The sequence below is a fragment of the Trachypithecus francoisi genome, unplaced genomic scaffold (assembly GCF_009764315.1).
Source record: "Trachypithecus francoisi isolate TF-2019V2 unplaced genomic scaffold, Tfra_2.0 Lachesis_group11, whole genome shotgun sequence".
In the NCBI taxonomy this organism is placed as follows: Eukaryota; Metazoa; Chordata; class Mammalia; order Primates; family Cercopithecidae; genus Trachypithecus; species Trachypithecus francoisi.
This window is the reverse complement of record NW_022681456.1, coordinates 16985188-17004739: the sequence shown is the minus strand read 5'-3', so window position 1 is coordinate 17004739 and position 19552 is coordinate 16985188. Positions and strand designations below refer to the sequence as shown.

The 19552-nt window shown below is 37.5% G+C and overlaps 1 protein-coding gene and 1 non-coding gene across 5 annotated transcripts in view; one reads left to right on the top strand and one right to left on the bottom strand.

Moving 5' to 3' along the window:
• The window catches only part of MED13L (mediator complex subunit 13L), a 327210-nt gene that overhangs the window by 116256 nt on the left and 191402 nt on the right, over nucleotides 1-19552 (bottom strand). The window lies entirely within an intron of this gene.
• Nucleotides 14148-14254, top strand: LOC117091141. Its single transcript, XR_004440263.1, has one exon. It is a non-coding gene; the product is annotated as a U6 spliceosomal RNA (small nuclear RNA).

Here is a 19552-nt window from a genome sequence, read left to right as displayed (position 1 = left end):
CACTGGAAAGTTCTATGTGCCTGCTGTAATCAGCCTCAGATGCATCTGACAGCTGACAGTACCAATGGAACAACAAAGCACACTGTGAACAACACAGGCCAGAAGAATCTCCACAATAGCAAGGCTCATTTCAATAGGGCAGTTTTCTTAATAAGTGCTTTTAAAACAAATACCAATTAAATACAAATTTACTGATAATATGATCTGTAAGGCTACATATTTTGCTAATTATCATTTATCAAGCACTACCACTTCTTAAACACAAACACTCCTGATACATTGTTTAAGATTTCCAAAATGATCAACTAAACGATTATTGGTCACAAACCGAAGTATGGATGGCAAAAATCTTGACACCACTTGTGGGAAACAGGACAGTAGAATAACTGGCCTATATATGTGTTTTCTGACCTCTGCTGCCTCTGTTTATTGCCCTAGGATTGGTAACAGCTATGCTCAGAATAAGAAATCTGAATTCCAGGTACTAACTTGAATTGACTTTCTACATGTGCTTTTCAGAATGTCAGTGTTTTAAATTTGAACTCTTAATTTACATTTTAAGGACTCCAGTCTATACTCTCCCTGAAACTGTCAAGATTCTAACCTGAAATAATATCTGTCTGTTCTTGTTGTGTACTACCATACACTACCACTGGCATCGCTTTTAATGTGCTCATGGTGGTTCACATGAAAATAATGTATGTTTCCAAACTATAAGCATTTATTTTGGGGGGGGGTGGACATCCCTAATTTAAGGTTCAAAACTTGAGAACTCTGGTTATAACCTGGGGAATGAACTGGATACAAGAGTGAAGGTAGTCAAGAGAATGCAGCACTAATGTCATTACTGAGTGCCATGAGAATGAAAAAGATACTGCCTCCCTTTAAATGTCTGGGAAAACTCACGCCCCAAGAAACGCAAAGCCTCTGTCTCATTCAATGTGGACATCTTCTCCCCACAACAGCCCATAAAAGCAAAGTCTATATGCCAGAAACAAGAATAGAAATGGAAGATAATGCCAAAAGAATCCTAAGCAGCCCTATTAAAGATGATACGTGGAACCGAGACTCGTTGGCTGGCTGAACTCACTTCCCATTAAGAATAACTCTAACTTTTGTCCATCTCCCTAGTAGATGCTGCTTAGCCAACTCTCTTCACGTGTCACTGTTCAGGAAGATGAGATTTAGTGACATGTATTAACAATGGGTAAGTATGTGGGTAACTTTAAGTATCACCAACCATTGGTTTTCTCGTTTTATTTATTTTTGCTTCATTAATAAAGCTTATTTGTACTTCCCATTTGTTTTCCTTTGTACTTCTTTTAAGTATTAGGCAGATGAATGCTTTTCTAATAAAGTTTCTTGTAAAGACTGGTTGAAACTAAGTCGTCTTTGGTACTGACGTTTTAGGTATCAATTAATTGCACAGAAGATAAGGGTCTAATGAATGTGTTCATTTGTGGTATTTTGTGAATATAGTATTTGATATATTTACCATGACCAGTCTATTGCTTTTCTCTTTAGTGCATTCCAAATTCAAAATGGTCCAAAATCCAAAACTTTGTGAGCACCAACATAACACCACGAATGAAAAATTCCACACTTGCCCTCACGTAATGGGTCATTACCAAAACAGTTAAAACTCTTTCATGCACAAAAATCACTAAAAATATTGTATAAAACTACCTTCAGGATACGTGTATAAGATGTATAGGAAACGCAAATGAATTTCATGTTTAGACTTGGATCACATTCCCAAGATACCTCATTATATATTTGCAAGTATTTCAAAATCCAAAAAAATCCAAAATTTGAAACACTCCTGGTCCCAAGCACTTCGGATAAAGAGTACTCAACTTGTACTGCTGGTTTTCGAGTACTTCTTAAAAATTTTTAATGAAACCACCAAAATGCAGTTATAATTACATTCAAGTTTTATAAAGTGTAAGTATCTCTCACTCTTGGCATGATTCATTAAGGGCTAAAAGAGATAAAGTAACTGCCAGGGGTCATGTCCAAGGGCAGGAGCTATTATAAGACAGGCAACAGCCGGTCGCGGTGGCTCAAGCCTGTAATCCCAGCACTTTGGGAGGCCGAGACGGGTGGATCACGAGGTCAGGAGATCGAGACCATCCTGGCTAATACGGTGAAACCCTGTCTCTACTTAAAAATACAAAAAACTAGCCGGGCGACGAGGCGGGCGCCTGTAGTCCCAGCTACTCGGGAGGCTGAGGCAGGAGAATGGCGTAAACCTGGGAGGCGGAGCTTGCAGTGAGCTGAGATTGGGCCACTGCACTCCAGCCTGGGTGGCAGAGCAAGACTCCGTCTCAAAAAAAAAAAAAGGCAACTAACTGTAATCCCAACACACATTTTGGAGTCCGAAAGTCCAGAATTTAAATCCCAAATCCACATTAATAGCTATCTGACCTTTTAGCAAGTCACATAATCTCTCTGAGCTTTACTTTTAACATCTGTAAAATGGGAATGCTATCATTTACCTCTCAAGGCTGTTAGGAGGATTAAGTGAGGTATCTAATTAGCAGATACATATGAACTAAGTCAAGGCACTCTCCTAAGCACTTTTTAATATTAACTCATTTCATCTCCATAATCCTAAATTCTCTCTTTTACAGATGAACTAAAACAGAGAGGTTAAATAACTTTTACTTCTCTAAGATACAAAGCGGCAAAGTCAAGATATGAATCCAGGTAGTCTGGCCTCAAAGTTCAGGCTCTTTAGTACCACACTAAGATGCTTCTCATAGGATCTAAAACACTTGCCTGGCACCTAACATAATGATGAGAATGATGATAAACTACACAATGCCAAGAATAATATATAAGCATACCGCACCCTAGAGGCCCTTAAAGATGGTCTTGATTGAGACAGCATATAAAGTACACAAGTACATCAAGATTAAATTTACATGGCACAGAAATCTTTAAAGATACAAATTAATGCTACCACTTTAGGAATTTAGAAGAAAACATCAACATTCCAAAGTTCAAAAATCACTGTTTCCCAGCATGAGTGCCTAGGTTTTCTCTTGACATTGTTAAGTGAATGTTACAAATAATTGGCAGCTAATATTTTGGTCCTCTCAATATGTAGCACTCAATTTCAATTATAAACTAATGATATTAATTTTTGAAAGAAAATAGTCAAGTGTACTTTAATATAAAGATTCAGAAGATAATAAAATTTACTAATTTCTTTTCAAAAAATCAGTATTTTTTAATAAAATAATAAATGTTGATTGAAGAAACTGAAACATACCAGGATACAGAGAAGACATCACCACCACCAGCAGTTCAGTATCAGCTTTACTTTTCAATGTAGTTTGAGACATTAAATTTTACAAATAAATGACTTCATTTTAATTTTGGAAATAGATAAAATTTCATGAACCGAAATAATCACTGTCAAGGTGTTTCAAAAAAGAAATGTGATTCAAACAGGTGAAACATTAACTCCACATAAAATTGTTTTAAAATAATAAATAATTTTCTCCACTTGCTTTCATTGTTGTTGGGTTTTGTTTTGAGACAGTTTGGCTCTTGTTGCCCAGGCTGGAGTACAATGGTGCAATCTCAGCTCACCACAACCTCCGCCTCCCGGGTTCAAGTGATTCTCCTGTCTCAGCCTTCCGAGTAGCTGGGATTACAGGCATGCACCACCATGCCTGGCTAATTTTGTATTTTTAGTAGAGACAGGGTTTCTCCACGTTGGTCAGGCTGGTCTCAAACTCCAGACCTCAGGTGATCCGCCCACCTTGGCCTCCCAAAGTGCAGGGATTACAGGTATGAGCCACCGCGCCCGCTCCACTTCTTATGCTTAACGTAAACTAAGTTCAGTCAGATGATGTTTGACTGAATTCAAATAAAATGTTTTTAAAAATTTCAACTTTATAAAATGAGTCATATGTTTACAAACTGATTACTAATTAATGACAAAACTTGGAATTAAAGTTCATTCTCTTCCACAGTACAGACAAGGCCAAATCACTCAATAGGCATTACCCAAGCATAACATGTTTTAGCTTCTAAATATGGAATACTCTTATGAAAACAGACTTTCAGGGAGAACCAACACTATTTACATTAACACCTATTTACATTAGCACCTATTTACATTAACACCTATTTAGAAGACCTCTATGCTTTCAGCACATTATATCAGCACTCCTTTTGCCCCTGTTCCCAAAGGCCAATTTCAAAATCTAAGCCTTGCATCAGCCAATAGAAGGCAAGGAAAACACAAAGTAATCAAGTAAATTGCCCCTTTCTCTCTTCCCCTCAAGCCCTGTTCAATTGGCAAACACTGAATAGTATTATAAACTCTTTCCAGGTCCTACCATCGAAGCTAAAGGCTGATTTAATATTATTTTATTTTACTCTAATTTATAGGGCAGATAAGACTATTTCTGCACCTTTCAATGTTCTAACTAGTAACAATTAACACTTAATGTTTCAAATGATCCTTTAAACATCTTTTATTGTCATTTTCAATCATGAGTGAGCTCAAATCAATCAGATTAGTAAAAAGCACTCCAATACGGTGGTAACTCAGAGTTCAGAATCAGTCTGGAGAAAAAGCTCCTTATATCTCAGGCAATTTAACTCGAAAAAGTTCAGCTTCTACACCTTATTTGATTTAATGTTAATCAAGCTAGAAGTAGTTTTTATTATATGCTTAAATGGTTTTCTAAGCAAGTGTTTTTATTTGCCATCTGAAGAACAAGCAGGCTTCTCATTCTATAGATACTCTTGTTAAAGACCCTTTAGGCACTACGTTCAACTACAGTGATAAGCCTCAAGGAATATTTTCATCATATTATGTGATTAGTGATTAAACAAAACAAGCATTACTTAAGAGGAATTTTATAAAACCCTGGAGTTCCCAGAAATATTACATATGTGTATGTGCCAAAACTGATTAGCATACTAAATTACATTTTATGTCAAGGTGATGTGCAGAGTCAGACCCAGTCTGGGCCAGTAAACATTATTATATAGGCCATGCTCTAACTCCTTCAAACTACTATTACAACACCAACACCACTACTTAAATTCCCTTTCTGCTCCATATTCCCATTTCCAGCCATACTACCCTGGTATAAGTACTACGGGCTCATAAATTAGCTCACTGAAGGATACAGAAGTTGTGATCTGATTTGAAATGCATGGGATTAGATTTTTATTCACATTGGATGTTGCCTAAACAATCCTGGCTCCATTTTGCAACTTCTCGCATTTGTAAAACTTCCCTTTAACTGGAACAAGCAACTGGAGAAAAGGATTAATAGGAAACCTGGCACTATAGTTCACCAAATAACGCAGTAAACAAGTAGACACAGGCCTGTGGGGAAATACAATCAGGACCAGCCACTGAACGCAATTGCTTTTTGAGTCTAAAGATAAAACAGCTTGATTCTTGGATTGTCTGATGACAGCATGAAACTAAAAATCACAGGCATTTATTGTGGGAAAGGTCCTTTAAAATGAAATGGTCCAAACCCCTTGTTTTCTTGATGAACAATGGAAAAGAATTAGACTAATTTCAATCCAAATATTCACGTGCCTGCTATGTGCTGTGTATTAGTTCACAAACTGAATTTTGTAAAGAGACTTCTTTAGTATACACATGAAACATGCCTGTTTACAATACACAGTTTTTGTTTTGTTTTGTTTTGTTTGGGGGGGGGAGGGGGATGGAGTCTGGCACTGCCGCACAGGTTGGAGTGCAGTGGCGTGATCTCAGCTCACTGCAACATCCGCCTCCTGGGTTCAAGCAATTCTCCTGCCTCAACCTCCTGAGTAGCTGGGATCATAGGCACATGCCACCACGCCCGGCTAATTTTTGTATTTTTAATAGAGACAGGGTTTCACCATGTTGGCCAGGCTGGTCTCGAACTTCTTGTAAGCCACCATGCCAGACCCACAGTTCACTTTTAAGTCTATAAAATTAACTGAGAGGCAGTACAGATTTGTGGGAAGAACAGAAATCCAAGCACTGGAATCACTTAGTAAATTAAATACTGTGGTGTTTTATGCAAATCATTCAACTTCTTACTTATAATAGATGGGCAATCTTACGTCACAAGTCCTTCCAACTCCAGTAACAAAACAAATTAGGTTCATTTGTTAAAAAATAGCATTGAGTCATTTGAAAGTCCACACTTGGATACTAGGAATTTGAATTAAAAGTATTTAATTCTGCTTAATATTATGGTAGCAAAATTACTTGTATACGGATAAAATGTAAGAATATTCTGAAAGAATATATTAGAGACCATTCATTGTGAGTATGTCTGGTGAAAACGGGAAACAGAAGGTAAAGAATGGGACTTCTGTTTCCCAACGTGCAGTCTCTTACACTGCCTAATTCTTTCATGGGTATGTATTATTTTTATAATTTTTCAACTCTAATTTTTAAAAAAAGTACTTAAATCATGGAAGGCAATGCAATATAGCAGAAAGTTCTTTCTACTGGACTAGAAAAGGAGAGAAAAGACTTCTAGTCTGGCTCCAGTTAGCTCTGTAAGCTTGGGACGTCTACATAAGCTTGGGAAGTCTATATGAGTTCCAACATTCTCTCTTATGAAAACAAGAATGAAACTACATTGCTTCACCATCCCACTGTACTCGATGTTATATTAACTGGTCTTAGGTTACTATTCTCTCATTTTGTTCAGTGCATTCAGCAAACACTAAAAGAAGAACAAGAAGAACTAAATGAATGTAAGAGTGTAGAAATTAATTTCTCTATAATCAAAATAATTGACTGAAAAACTATCAGAGTTCTGGAAATGTTTAATTTGCCAAAGAAAAGGAGAGAAGAAATAAAAGATAAACTTGGTGAAAACCCAAAATCTATTATTGAGGAAGGTAAATAAACATATGTTCAGCCCTTGACCTGAGCTGATTTTATCAGAATGTTTTCCAAACATATGTCAGTAATTAAATTTTTGAAATCTTCTAAATCACATAAATTACACCTCTGGTAGGGATTGTGAGATGGTATTATCTTCTGTTTCCTAATTGAGTGATGGATCATACCTTCTTTCTCTAAATACTAATTCAATTACTTATCTCCCTAATGATGGATCTGAATGCATGAAATTACTCTTTTCAACTTAAGATTCATCCTGTATCAGAGAAGAATAAGATGCATGATTGCATTTTTCTTCACAGCTTTATGTGACTGCTAACAGGGTCATGTGGTTATCAAAGCCACTTTCTCACGATTTATTATTAATATGTATTTATTGCAGTTTTCTCCCCAATCACATACCTTAAATAAAACATACTGTTAAACATTAAAACTTGAAGTCTGGTTGGAAGCAGTGACTCATGCCTGTAATCCCAGCACTTTGGGAAGCCAAGGCAAGGGGATCAGTTGAGGTCAGGAGTTTGAGACCAACCTGGTCAACATGGCAAAACCCCGTCTCTACTAAAAATACAAAAATTAGCCGGGCGTGGTGGTGCGAGTCTATAGTCCCAGCCACTCAGGAGGCCGAGGCAGGAGAATTGCTTGAATCCAGGAAGCAGATGTTGCAGTGAGCCAAGATCTTGCCACTGCACTCCAGCCTGGATGACAGAGTGAGACTCTGCCTCAAAACAACAACAAAAAACTCAGTCTTCTTTAACATTTAAAATATGCCCAATTTTTAAGTTTTAAAAGAATACTTTTTCTTTTATGTCACGTAATAGACAAAATGAATAAAGGAGGGGGAAAAAATGACATCTTCTTTCTTCCATAACTCTAAGTTTGGCTAAATGTTACAAAGAAATGTATCTGTCCTTCAAAAAATTGTATCTTCTAATTTACTATTAAGCACCAGTCACCGAATATCTAGGCAAACGTTCAAGAGGCAGACAGAAAGCCTAACCACTCCATACTCCTGTTCTCTCTTCTTTTGACCCTAAGATTCAAATTGATTGGAGACACCTGACTATACTAAAAATTTTCACTTTGGCAGCTCTAAAGGAAGGCACAGACCATGTGACTACCACAAGAGACCCCTTAACAGAACGGCATCCAGCTTAGCCTCTTAGAGCAAGTATGCAGACCACTGCATATAAATTCGGAGAATGTGTAAGAATGGAAACCATTTTCTTCTTCCTAAATATGTATTTAAATACCCTGCTTGGAGCTTTACTGTGCAAGCAAGGTTCATTTAAAACAAAAACAGAATTAGGAATCTTCTTCAAAGTCTAGAAGGCTCTACAGTGTCTGGTCTCCACAAATAGTTTGTCCATTGTTTGCCATTAAACTTTCTAACCCAGAGGCTAAAAAAATGAATGATCACTGTTTTTTGTTTCTTCTTTAATATTTCACACTTAACATTAAACTACTGTATCTTACCTTTTTCATTTTTGGGGGGAAATGAGGTATTTATTATTTCTTTGCTAAGATTAAGCACCAAGAAACTTGGAATCAGACTGTTCTAGCAGCTGCCCCTTTGCAGTGTGACCTTGGTCAAGATATTTATCCCCCTGTATCTCAATTCCTTTAACTAAAATTAGGAGTATCACTACTACTACCACTTAATCTCACAAGGCTACTGTGGGGGCTAACAAGACATAAAGACTGTACAAGTAGTTTGCATAAACGTCCTGCCTTTCTCCTTTAAAATGTGCTCTCAGCACTTTCTAGATCTGTGTAATATGATTCCCTAGGACTCCATTTCCTCAGCTGTAAAACCAAAGAAAATAACACAAAGTACCAGGTATGTAGTGAACACCGGAAATAATTTATGTAAAGCATTTATCAGCACAGTATCTCAAAAAAATGCTAGCTCTAACTTACAAATAAGAGATCCTTTTCCTTCCAACTTGAAGCTGTGCTACTGAACATCTTCATGTTGTTGTTTTTGATCCTGCCATTTCAATTTGTCTTTGAGTACACATCTAGACCTGCAAGCTCCAGGAAATAGACTTCCTTTCTGCTAACCCCTTCCCTTAAAGTTTGAAGATGCCAAGCAATTAAATTCATCCAGAGCAGCTATAGTGGCACCAGATAGTACCATAAGGAATATGCTATAATAGGTTTCAGGTGTTTCTCAACTGCAGTAGTGTGAGATACGCTCTAGCCTCAAAAAATTAACATGAGCCATAGGAGCCAGAAGATTTTAAGTGCTAAAATCCTTGGCAGGAGACAAAATAAAATAATACAAAAGACACTTAATGGGGGCCAAGCATGGTGGCTCATGCCTGTAATCCCAGCATACTGGGAGGCTGAGGACAGAGGACTGCTTGAGACCAGGAATTCAACACTGGCCTGGACAACATAGTAGGACTCTATCACTACAATAAATACACAAATTAGCTGGGCACAGTGGCACACACCTGCAGTCTGTTACTCAGGAGGCTGAGGCAGGAGGACTGCTTGAGCCCAGTAGTTGGAGGCTGCAGTGAGCTATCATCACACTACTGCATTCCAGCCTGGGTGACAGAGCAAGGTTTTGTCTTATAAACAAAACAGAATCCAAAAACTACAAAACGCAAGGCAAATTACATCCTGCCACCCATTTCTTGTAAATAAAGCTTTACTGGAACAATCCATGTGTATTTGCTTACATATCATCTATGGCTGCTTTCTCAGTACAATGTGAGACTTGACTAGTTTTGATAGAGCCCATGTACCCCACAAAGCCAAAAATACTAATTATCTGGTCCTTTATTACAATAAAAGTTCACCCACCCCTCCTAAAAGTAATACGCATACAAACCACATCTACTTTGAAATTGTCTAAGAATATAAAATCTCAGGATATGTATCCTAGAGCAAAGAAAAAGAAAAAAAAAAAAGAATAAAAAAGACTAAAAATTTAAAAAAGAATATAAAACGCCACTCCAAGTAGGAAGCAGGTCAAAACTATTTCAGAATGACATCAAGACATTATTAATCTTTTTCACTCCTCCTCCAAGTGTACAGTGGAGTTTTCCAGAGGCTACATGGAATTGTGATGGCAAAAGACTACAACACAGCTGTGTTCACTTAAGCCAGATATTAAAGAAATCTGCAAAAACAGTGCCATTATTCTTACCACATTTTGTTTTAAAACATAATTATTTTAGTTAAAATATAGTCATTCATGTTAACATGTAGTGGGTTTATTATTATTATTATTTTAAAAGTCAGACATAACTTTTCTCAGTTTTATTTGTTGGTGGTGGTGGTAGTGGTGGTGGGTTTTTTTGAGACGGTCTCGCTTTGTCACCCAGACTGGCAGCGGTGTAATTACATTTCACTGTAGCCTCAAATCTCCCGGGCTCAAGCAACCCTCCCACCTCAGCCTCCCAAGTAGCTGGGACTACAGGCACACACCACCATGGCTAACACTGGTATTTTTTTGTAGAGACAGGGTTTTACCACGTTGTCTAGGCTGGTCTCGAATTTCTGGGCTCAAGCGATCCACCAGCCTCAGCCTTCCAAATTTCCTCTATTTGAATATTTTGTCATAAATATTGATAAGAATCCACATTTAAAAAAGCATCCTGGGGTCCTCACTTTTGTTAACAGGTGTTCTGAGATCCGAAAGTTATAGAGTAAGCTATACCAAGCTTGTCCAACCCGTAAACCGTGGGCTGCATATGGTCCAGAACAGCTTTGAATGCAGCCCAACACAAATTCATAAACTTTCCTAAAACATGAGATGTATTTTTTGTTTTTGTTTTTGTTTTAGCTCATTAGCTATCATTAGTGCTAGTATATGTCACATATGGTCCAAGACAATTCTTCTTCCAATATGGCCCAGGGAAGCAAAAAGGTTGGACACCCTTGTGCTATATTATAACTTGAGTGCAACACAGTGACCTGATCAATTAGTCAACGAGAACAATTAGGCACAGAGGGCTGACCTTCTTTATATACTTGGCAGGGTTTAGATAAACAGAGTAGAGAATACACTTGGACAATCAGTGACACTACCACCATCCAGCATGTATTTAAAAGAAAAATCTGACAAAAATAATTATAATAATGAGAAGTTCCCCAGAATACTTAAGAAATTTTATTCATAAGTTTGAAATAAGGTGAAAGAAGGACAGCTTGTCCTTTCAATGCCATATAGAGAGAAAGGTACATCTGAGGACCATCTAGCCCTCAGATTCCCAAACTACATACCAAAGCACCCCAGAACACTACAGCAAATTCACAAGTACATTCTAAATTTTTTAGGAAAACAAAGTAACATCTGTCAGAGAACATGCAAACTACTAGCTCAAGTTCATAGTTTCAATATTAGACTGTATTAACTTACCTTCAATAAAGTCAAATATTTGTGAAACTGGTTTTTCGGTGGTAGCTGTGATACAAAGTAAAATCAATGCAGACAGAAAACAAGAGTAGTGATTTCTAGCCTGATTCTTTGGTTTGAGTTGTGCAGTGCTCAACAGGCATACACATCCTGTTAACAAGCAACTGCAGCTATTTAAGAATAAATTTTATTGTTTTATTGCAGTATGTGCATTATTTGCTTAAACAGTATATAAATACTTATTATTTGGACTTAGTAACTAGGACTGTTAGGTATTTCTTTTGGCCTAGGAATACCATGAAAGGTATTCCTAGGGCACTATAAAAACAATAAAGTTTAGGAACTTCTGGTTTAAGGGAACATACTTTGCACAATCCACATTTCACTGTTCTTTAAAGGTCACAAATTTAGTGAGGTTTTACATTAACTTGTAGATTTGTGGCTAGCAGGAACAGTTTCTGTCCTGACAAACAGAGAGCGCCTATTATGGCTTGCAGTCCTCAGGACATTAACCACTTTTGGAACTAACTCAGCAATCTTATCCATATTTTTCCTTTTTTTTTTTTTTTTTTGAGATGGAGTCTCACTCTGTCTCCCAGGCTGGAGTGCAGTGGCGCGATCTCAGCTCACCGCAAGCTCCGCCTCCCAGGTTCATGCCATTCTCCTGCCTCAGCCTCCCGAGTAACTGGGACTACAGGCGCCCGCCACAGCACCCGGGTAATTTCTTGTATTTTTAGTAGAGACGGGGTTTCACCATGTTAGCCAGGATGGTCTCAATCTCCTGACCTCACGATCCGCCCACCTCGGCCTCCCAAAGTGCTGGGATTAGAGGCTTAAGCCACCACACCTGGCCTATCCTTATATTCTTTTATAAATTTTCTATAAAGTCCTAACTAGTCTAATGCTCCTTAAACTGCTTCTAACATCATACCTGTTCCCTCACTAATTAACGAGTTATAAAAATGTTTGGCAATTATTTGTTTTATATTTGCATTAGGATGCTAATTTTGTACTTTTGTAAACTACACTTTAGGATGCTGAAGTCCTTTTCTAGTATATCTAGAAATAACTATTTTTAAAAGCCAAAATTTAAAGATTTCACTAATTACCAAGTACTTTGGAAGAATGTATGTATAAGAAAATATAAAGTATGGCATAAAAAAAGATTCTATACATACTCCTGTATTTAAATAGTGGATATATCTATATGTTAGAATATAATCCAACTATCTTGTAAGTCTATATGGTTTTCTATATTTTCTACCATTTAATAAATATATTCAGGCTGGGCACAGTGGCACACACCTGTAATCCCAGCACTCTGGAAGGCCAAGGCACTTGAGTTCGAGACCAGTCTGGGAAACATAATGAGACCCTGTCTCCACAAAAAATACAAAAATTAGCCAGGCATGGTGGCATGCTCCTATAGTCCCAGCTACTAAGGTGACTGAGGTGGGAGGATCACCTGAGCCCAGGAAGTTGAGACTGCAGTGAGCTGCGATCCTGCCACTGCACTCCAGCCTGGGCAGCAGAATGAAACTGTCTCAAAAAAATAATAAATATATTCGATCCTTTTATAATCAGAAAAATACACAATAGATTTGTTTAAATGTTTGGGATGATCTATGAACACACTCTTTTTAAAAAAGTGCTATTAATGCAAGTTTTAAAAAAAGAATGAGGCCGGGCGCGGTGGCTCAAGCCTGTAATCCCAGCACTTTGGGAGGCCGAGACGGGCGGATCACGAGGTCAGGAGATCAAGACCATCCTGGCTAATACGGTGAAACCCTGTCTCTGCTTAAAAAAATACAAAAAACTAGCCGGGCGACGAGGCGGGCGCCTGTAGTCCCAGCTACTCGGGAGGCTGAGGCAGGAGAATGGCGTGAACCCGGGAGGCGGAGCTTGCAGTGAGCTGAGATCCGGCCACTGCACTCCAGTCTGGGTGGCAGGGCAAGACTCCGTCTCAAAAAAAAAAAAAAGAATGAGTGAGTGATATAGAATTAAATTCCCTCCAAAGAAACATTTTAGTACTATTCATTAAATAGAGGGCTAAGGACAAAAGAATAAATGGCAATGTTTGTATAGTTACTTCCAATGACAGACTATGCCAGTAAACTAAATATAGAGATAACAACTTACTTTACTCTCAATTTTCCACTTATTCTAATTTTTCTTTTTTTTTGGAGACGGAGTCTTGCTGTGTCACCCAGGCTGGAGTACAGTGGCCGGATCTCAGCTCACTGCAAGCTCCGCCTCCCGGGTTTACGCCATTCTCCTGCCTCAGCCTCCGGAGTAGCTGGGACTACAGGCGCCCACCACCTCGCCCGGCTAGTTTTTTTTTTTTTTTTTGTATTTTTTTTTTTTTTAGTAGAGACAGGGTTTCACCGTGTTAGCCAGGATGGTCTCGATCTCCTGACCTCGTGATCCGCCCATCTCGGCCTCCCAAAGTGCTGGGATTACAGGCTTGAGCAACCGCGCCCGGCCTTATTCTAATTTTTTTTTACTTCATGTCAAATATTCTTATCTAGATCACTCTTTTCATTTGAAGCTACAGAAGTGACAAATGTGCCTAAGAAGGGAAAAGAAGGGGAAAAACTTTCACTTTGGGGGTATACTTATAAGGAACAGGTGAGGAGGGAGCAAAGTAAAAAGCAAAGGAGTAAATATGTCTCTATATGTACTGAATCATGTCCATCCAAATGAGAAAAAAAATCTAGAAGTGTTGATGGTTTGTAAGGAACTTGCTTCTTTCCACATCTGATAACTGACTCTGGATCCACTTCTTTCTGGGTGGCTTTTCACCTAGGCTGCCTCCTTTATTACCCAGAGTTGCTCTCTCATCTTATTAAAGATACTTGGCTCAGCACTACTTAGAACCTCCTCTTGTTCGCTTCAGAAGCATATACACGAAAATTGGAACCATACAGAGAAGATTAACATGGCCCCTGCACAACCATGACATGCAAATTCATGAAGCAATCCACATTTTTAAAACTATAAAAAGAAAAAATAAAGAGAACTGCATATTATGCATGAAATACTGAAAACAGACTACCACACTTGTAGTGGGTCTAATAGTCAAAAGGCCTCTTTACAACTACATGTGAATGAATGTAAGACCAAAGTCAAACCTCTGAAAACATTTGGTCTAAGGGAGGCAATGTTACGGAAGTTCCACCATCTGCTATCAATGAATGATTTATAGAACAAAAGACCTGAATATATGTAAACAACATCAAATGATTTGAAAGAGGATTAATAAAATGTTACACACTGCTATCCCTAAATTAGGATCATTTCATTTTGACAAGTTGATACGTCTGATTCATAAAACTGCATAAGGTACTATGAGAACCAAGAAAAATTTATGAAACAGGCTTTCAAAGAGTTATCTAGTCATTCATTCAGTTATTTACATTTATTATCTCATTTAATCTTGTGCAGGCCAGGCGTAGTGCCTCTTATCTGTAATCCCAGCACTTTGGGAGGCCGAGGTGGGTGGATCACTTGAGGCCAGGAGTTTGAGACCAGCCTGGCCATCTGGTGAAACTGTGTGTCTACTAAAAATACAAAAATTAGCCAGGCATGGTGGTACACGCCTATAATCCCAGCTACTCGGGAGGCTGAGGCACAAGGACCATTTGAACCCGGTATGGAGGCTGCAGTGAGTCAAAATCGCATCACTGCACTTCAGTCTGGAAGACAGAGCGAGACTATGTCTCAAGGAAGAGAAAAAAACAAACAAATCTGCACAACAAACGTCTGCCATTTATTTTCAGAGGAGCAGGCTATTGGTTGGCAAATTCAGGTCCATCAGGAAAACTCATAATAATGCATACATTCATCACTTCCTGAAAACGCTGCACGTACAAAAAGTCATAATTCTTGAGTTAAAAATGTAGAATTCTGAGTATTTATCGTGTAGATCAGGACAACTGGCCCGTTCCTCTGCCTCCCTGTACCTGGCATCACCCTAGCCTCAGTTACAACTTGGTCCCTCAGTACCTTCAACTGCTTCTGAAAATGCCTGACATGTTTAAAGGAGTTACAGGTGGTACTGCATTCCTTCTTAAAGGAGATCAAATATACAGGATGCCAATGTCTCAAATAAAGACTACACAATGATGTACCCAGAAGAATTAAAAGAGCTCTGAAACATGTAACGCTTGAATTTTATAGCAAGTCAAAGCACAAATACAGAACTCTTGGTTCTGCATCATCTACAGAGCATACCTTGTATTGTACTTCAAACACTGAGCCATGTTCAAACTTACCAGTGTAATATTCCTCAAAGGAAGAATCCTCTAGTTTGAAATGTACTTAATGATTTTATCAATTTTTTACTGGGTAATTTTAGCACCATGTGGTTCTAAGGGTTGAGGAAAAGGGTGAGCCTTTCCACTATTAAAGTGTCCTTTGGTAACTTACCTTTTGGAACCCACAAAACATGCTTGAAATGATCAAGGAATAATGCACAACGGTACATATTCATTCTACTATTTGAACACACTCACGTGTTCAAGTCAGTAGTATACGCTTTCAGAGAAGAGGTAAGGGCTGTAGGTAAAGATGAAAACGTAAAAGTATATACAATCCCAATTTTTCTGTTTTCACATATTGTTAAGAGATATCATAATGTCTTGTTTCTTTCACTAAAGAATTCTAGTTGAGTGTGATATTTTTTCAATAGTGAAATTAAAGCCCAGAAATATTATTTATTCAAGAACACAACAAATTATTAGCAGAAAAAAGTTATGTGCAAGAGGTAAACTATTTTCTGATATAAAGCTTAAATCCTAAAATATAAAAATTAGCCGGACGTGTTGGCATGCACCTGTAATCCCAGCTACTCAGGAGGCTGAAGCAGGACAGTTGATTGAACCCAGGAGGTGGAGGCTGCAGTGAGCCGCCAGCCTCCAGCCTGGGTGACAGAGCAGGACTCTGTTGCCAAAAAAAAAAAAAAAAAGAAGAAGAAGAAGAAGAAATAAAGGTGGGGAGATGACATGCTACACTGAAATTGATGTTTTAAATCACAGGGACAAATACCAAAACTTACCAGCCAACAGCCCAATTTTCTTTTAGTGAAAAGTACCCCCTATATAGCTAGTCATTTTTTTAAAATCTCAGTTAACATGTAAATACTTTTAGCCAACTGTTTTCAATTACATATACTGTGATGTCCCTTTATTATTCTACATTCTCAATACCAGTCAACACTAAATAAACAATACTACTCAATTTCAGGAGTACGTAATTATCCCTCAAATGTTGCCTAACAATGTTCCCTCTAGGGTCGTCTGTGTGCAAATTCCTACTTTATATATGAAGCACGTTTAAGATCTCAAAATGTGTTGAGGCTATTTCTACTACAAGAATCACAATTCACAATCCAGCATGACAGGGGACAAAGTCCAACAGTACTGTAGGCTTCCTATTAAAAAATACTCATACTAAAATAAGCGTCACAAACAGCCCAATTGCTCAAACCACTCAATAATGAATAGCACTGATAAATAACCACACAAAACCAATTATTATAAGAATCAAAAGATCTTAACCCAGTTATAAAATATAGTTTAAAAGATCATCTTTTAACATCAAGATAAGAATGGTGAAGACACTATTTCTATTTTATAATGACATAACTCAATTTTTGTTTTATGTTAGATTACTTTTCAAATCTCATTTACCATTTTGATCCTAAAGCATATGAAACAGATTTACAAAGGAAAAGCATGTACTATTCATATTCAGTTCAACCCAACCTATCATACCTTTTGTGCTGGGAATTATAGATCTTGAGTAGAAAAAAAGGTAAAATTATGATGTACACTGGAAACTAAAATAAATGACTCTATATTAAAGATTCCATTGAGGAGTAATGTAGGAATGGGGAAAGGAGAAAGACTAAATTCTCATCTTCTATAGTATGAATTCAAGAGAAGACTAAAATCTCTCTCTCACACACACACACGACATTAAGAACAGCAGAAAAAACATGCTACTAATAAATTTACATGTAAAATGCCACAACAAACAGTTGGAAATGTTATTTCAGGGGAGCAACTCAAAGAAGAGAGATGGAATTTAACTTGAATTGCCAGGGAAGACAGAGTGGGTGGGAGAGAGAGAATATGAGCAAAGAGAAAATGAGTTTAGACTAAGCTAGAATTGTGAGGGGTAACTCTGGCTGGACAAAATGGCTCCTGCTGGGGAGCAGAAACGCTAGACAACGCTTGGGCGATTCCTACACAACTGACACACATTATGTTCTTCTGTTGGACAGTGCTTCACCAAAAGTAGTCTAACCAAAGTATATACAAGGGCAGAGTGATTTGAGACAAAAGAAACTATAAGTCAAGAGATGCAGGGAGAAGACAACAACAGACCTGACATTCTATCAAGGAGGCAGCTCCACCGTTTCCGTAATATTTAGTATTTTAATTTAGCACTCAGTTTTCCATGATGTTTTTTTTCTTTTCTTTTCTTTTTTTTTTTTTTTTTTTTTTGAGATGGAGTTTCGCTCTTGTTGCCCTGGCTGGAGTGCAACAGTGCGATCTCGGCTCACTGCAACCTCCGCCTCCCGGGTTCAAGTGATTCTTCTGCCTCAGCCTCCTCGGTAGCTAGGATTACAGGCATGCACCACCATACCCAGCTAATTTTGTATTTTTAGTACAGTTGGAGTTTCTCCATGTTGGTCAGGCTGGTCTCAAACTCCCGACCTCAACTGATCTGCCTGTCTCAGCCTCCCAAAGTGCTAGGATTACAAGCATGAGCCACTGTGCCTGGCCTATGATATTCTTTAACCATAAATATCAAGCTATTATACTTCAATCTTATACAACTGTTAATAAAATCCTAAATGAAGCATACAGCCACACTTAATAGACAGATTCTGAGAGACAGATCTAATAATTTCTACAAACCATACTTAAAAGCTTTATTTTTATAATATCCTTTAACACTCCACAACAGTTATACTGTTATAATATACATTATGCATTTTCAAAAATTTTTCCTTTGACTCCATAAAAGGATAGCAACAGAACCACAATGCTAGCAAATACCATATTTTCAAATTCATACCAAAAAATCACGGTGATTTCAAACATTTGGCAAGACTACTTCTTTAAAATTAGAAAATAGCTGATGTCATTATTTTAGGGGTAAAATCAGTATACGATATGACATTTCTTATACTGCCTTTATGTAAAAAGATTTATAGTGGAAATACCTACCTTATTTAATGTAAATTGTGTAAACAAAAACTGATTAATAAATATTTGGCAAGCTTCCTCTAGTACAAGAAATTACCAAAATCATAAAAAATTATCCTTAATTTTTTCTAAATATTACTACCACCAGTTTCACTAATAATGGCAAATAGCTACCATTAAACAATAACCAGATGTTAGGTTCTGTATTAGCTACTTCATTTACGCTATCTTATTCAATCCCATAAGATTCATCTACAAAAAAGGCAAGCTTAAGGTGAGCAATTTTAAGTTTAATAGAATTTATGTATATAATCTTTTTTATTAACATTTTAAATTGCTTCATTAAACTAATGAGGAAAAAAATGTTAGAAAACAATGTGTAAAGTCAACCAAAAGCAACAGTATGAAACTGTATTCTTAAGCATCTTTTCAGAAATGAATACTCTTGTTGAAAGAGAAATGTTCTGAAATCTAACTCTAATCTGTAATGCTTTCCCCCTGGTGCCAAGTTGCTACGCAGATGCCACAGTCAGAAAATTTTACCAAGTGTGATCACACTTTTCAAAGAAAGGACCCCATTTACTAACAGCACACTACGAACCAAACAGGCAGCCATCCCTCAATCGCCTCCATTCCCCTTACAATCATATCATTTGCCTTTCACAGCCTTGTTTGCTCACCTCCCAGACCTTTCTTCCCCTTACTGGTCTGTCTCATTTCTCATCATCCTACCTCATTCTGCAAAAAAAGTTCATAAGGGCTGTTAAGAAACATTTGTATAGAACACTAAAAGTGCATCAGGAAAAGGTTTTATATAAATGTTAACTCAAAATATATATAATAAAGATCTTTTATGTCTATACATTTTTTAAAAGATGATACCCTCCTTGACAAAGGATGGTACGCAAAGTTTTACATCCTAAAATACATATCAGGTTCCCCTCCCAGTAGTACAAACTAATTCCTTCCACTCCAACATGACACTCCCTTTAAAAAAATAACTATAAATTCTGAAGAAGATATTAAAAATTACAAAAACCTGAGATACCAAAAGTAGGCAGATGCTGGGGG